The 3,552-nt window shown below is 45.4% G+C and overlaps 1 pseudogene; it reads left to right on the top strand.

Annotated features, from left to right (window-relative positions):
- Positions 1-367: 367 nt before the first annotated feature.
- On the top strand, positions 368-2,431 carry LOC146829073 (ATP-binding cassette sub-family F member 2 pseudogene; annotated as a pseudogene).
- Positions 2,432-3,552: the final 1,121 nt, after the last annotated feature.

The raw sequence follows: 3,552 nt of genomic DNA, 5'->3' as shown, positions 1-3,552 counted from the left end.
AACCAGGGAATAAAACTGTAGCAGAGGGAAACTGGGAAAGAAGGGTAATGGCTAGAACGGAAGTGAGAGCGAACAGAGGAGGTTACCTGTTTAGTTTTTTATGAGCGATTTGTTGTCCCTGTTATCTGTGGGCAGAGTAAGTCACTGTGGAATGTGAATGATAGGGGAGAACCCTTGTTTGTTCTACCAGATTTCTGTCTCTCAGTTTATTGGGGTACAGTAATTGCACCAAACTGAATTTTATTGCTAAAAATAGGAGGACACTATACACTCCCCACACACATCCCCAGCCATCAGAGCCCAAGATTAGTGTGGCGAGTGACTGCTGCCATTTTAGAAAAGGCTAAAAATGGGTAGGATGCCTTTTGGAGAAGAACAGCGAAGTGGAGCGTTCACATTACATCTGGCAGGTTCCAAAACAAAGACTTAGCTGCCATGCCCTCCGACCTGGCCAAGAAAAAGGCTGCGAAGAAAAAGGAAGCAGCCAAAGCTCGCCAACGTCCCAAGAGAAACGAGGATGAGGGGGGTGAGCTGGAAGAGAAGTGTGAGCAGAGCAATGGGACAGAAAATCTAGAGGTTGATGAGATGACCAAGGAACTGGAAGAGTTTGAGTTGAAAAAAGCTGCAGCTCGAGCGGTGACTGGTGTGCTGTCCTCCCACCCAAACAGCACTGATGTCCACATCATTAACCTGTCACTGACTTTCCATGGACAGGAGCTCCTCACAGACACAAGACTAGAACTAAACTCTGGCCGACGCTATGGGCTTATTGGGCTTAATGGAGTAGGAAAATCAATGCTTCTGTCTGCCATTGGCAAGCGTGAAGTGCCTATTCCGGATCACATCGACATCTATCATCTTACACGTGAGATGCCTCCAACGGAAAAAACTGCTTTGCATTGTGTTATGGAGGTGGACCATGAGAGGAACATGCTAGAGAAAGAGGCTGAACGTCTGGCGCATGAGGATGCTGAATGTGAAAAACTTATGGAGTTGTATGAGCGCCTGGAAGAACTGGATGCTGCCAAGGCTGAAGTGCGAGCTGCAAGGATCCTACATGGGTTGGGCTTCCCCCTGCTATGCAGAGAAAGAAACTGAAGGACTTCAGTGGAGGCTGGAGGATGAGAGTGGCCCTTGCCAGGGCCCTTTTCATCCGTCCATTCATGTTGCTGTTGGATGAACCAACAAATCACCTAGATCTGGATGCATGTGTGTGGCTTGAAGAGGAACTTCGCTCGTTCAAGCGTATCCTGGTCCTCATCTCCCACTCCCAGGACTTCTTGAATGGAGTTTGCACAAACATCATTCACATGCACAACCGCAAGCTGAAATACTACACTGGAAATTACGATCAGTATGTGAAGACTCGACTGGAGTTGGAGGAGAATCAAATGAAACGTTTCAATTGGGAACAGGATCAAATCTCACACATGAAGAATTACATTGCCCGGTTTGGACATGGCAGTGCTAAGCTTGCCCGGCAAGCCCAGAGCAAAGAGAAGACCCTTCAGAAGATGATGTCATCTGGCCTCACTGAACGAGTTACAAATGATAAGACTCTATCATTTTATTTCCCGTCTTGCGGCAAGATCCCTCCTCCTGTTATTATGGTGCAGAATGTCAGCTTTAAGTATAGCCAGGACGGGCCAATGATATACACAAACATTGAATTTGGGATAGACCTTGATACGCGGGTAGCTCTTGTTGGCCCAAATGGAGCTGGGAAGTCCACACTCCTTAAGTTGCTGACTGGAGAGATATTGCCAACAGATGGCATGATCAGAAAGAATTCCCACGTGAAGATTGGCCGATACCATCAGCACTTACAGGAACAGCTGGAACTTGATCTTTCTCCTCTGGAGTACATGATGAAATGTTACCCTGAGATTAAAGAGAAGGAGGAGATGAGAAAGATAATTGGCCGATATGGGCTGACAGGGAAACAGCAGGTCAGTCCCATCCGTAATCTCTCAGATGGACAGAAGTGCCGTGTCTGTCTTGCGTGGCTTGCCTGGCAGAATCCTCATTTGCTCTTCTTGGATTAACCGACCAATCACCTGGATATTGAGACAATTGATGCTCTTGCTGATGCAATCAACGACTTTGAGGGAGGCATGATGCTAGTTAGCCACGACTTTAGACTTATTCAACAGGTTGCACAAGAGATCTGGGTGTGTGAGAAACAGACCATCACCAAGTGGAAAGGGGATATCCTTTCTTACAAAGACCACTTAAAGTCCAAATTGGTTCGAGAAGAGTCACTTTCCAAAAAGGCATGAAGCCCCGAGAGGAAGCTTGAAACAATGCATTGATGGAGCAGGATCAGAATGCCTGTGTACTGATGGGACTATCTTGGAGCAACCAGATTCATAGCTCTTCTGAAAACGGTGTATCTGGATTTCTTGTCTAAAGGACTGTTAACATTGTTGCTGTAATCCTCTATTTCCTCTCCTGCACTCTTACTCCTCAAGGACAAACCTTTTTACAGGAACATCGCCTGCCTTCTCTCAGAAATGAGTAAGACTGCTGAATCTAGGGAACATGTTGGGAATGAGATCACCCAAACTATTATTTTGCTTCACTTCAAAAACTGCACTTCGGAGTGTCTCTCTGACTTTTGGTTTTAATGTGTTATTTAACTATGTACATTACTGTTCAGAAGTTAAGAGAAACAATTGACCGTCGAATAAAGAAAACCCTTCTCAAAAAAAAAAAAAAAAAAAAATGGGTAGGATCGGCCTTGGGAACTTTTACCCGATTTGTTTGGCGGTGCCCAGACGCCATTCCCACTAACTAGCTTGTGCCAGACATAAACATGGCTTCTCCAGGCACCTACTGCAGAACAGTCCTGAACCCGAGGAAGATTATAAGAGGACTGAAGCTGCTACATGTGACCTACAAAAGGCCCTGAAAGGACTGGACTCTCTTCTACCCAGGCCAAAAGAAGTGGACTCCAAGGGTTATAAGGCTAGCCTCCTATTGAAGCTACAGGTACACAACAAGCTACAAGAGGCTTTTTCTGCAACTATCCAGTTGTCCAATGGCTATTGGACCTTGGATGGACCCTGCTGTTTGGTCTCTGTCTGACACCCTGTGAGTCTCTAAGTGCCTCCCCTGAGGTCCTGCATAGCTTTAAAAGTGTACTCCTGTGGTGGATTGGAACTTAGAGGACTATAGTCAGAAGATAAATCTTTGAGCAGGAAGAACCTGATTGATATATCTGACCCGCACTCTCCTGTCCTGAATTAAAGATTTCTTCTTTGTGCCCTAATTACTAGGGGGCTGAGCTCAGGTTAATTTAGTGACCTTGAAGGTTCACCTTGACATGGTTTGTGATTATTCCATGAGGCTCTAAATTAAAAAGTGGTTACCAATTTCTGGTGGTTTGCATTAGTAGTGCCAAAGCTGAATTATACTGCACCATCACAAATGGTTACAAGAGGGCACAGATCATATCATATTGCCTGGAGGGTACACTGAGTACTGCACGACATTGTGTATAAACACATATTTGCATGGACACTCAAAAACGACCTCATAGGAATTGCATTA

The sequence above is a fragment of the Triturus cristatus genome, chromosome 5_2 (assembly GCF_964204655.1).
Source record: "Triturus cristatus chromosome 5_2, aTriCri1.1, whole genome shotgun sequence".
Taxonomy (NCBI): Eukaryota; Metazoa; Chordata; class Amphibia; order Caudata; family Salamandridae; genus Triturus; species Triturus cristatus.
The sequence above is the reverse complement of the archived record's forward strand: the minus strand, read 5'-3'. Positions and strand labels throughout refer to the sequence as shown.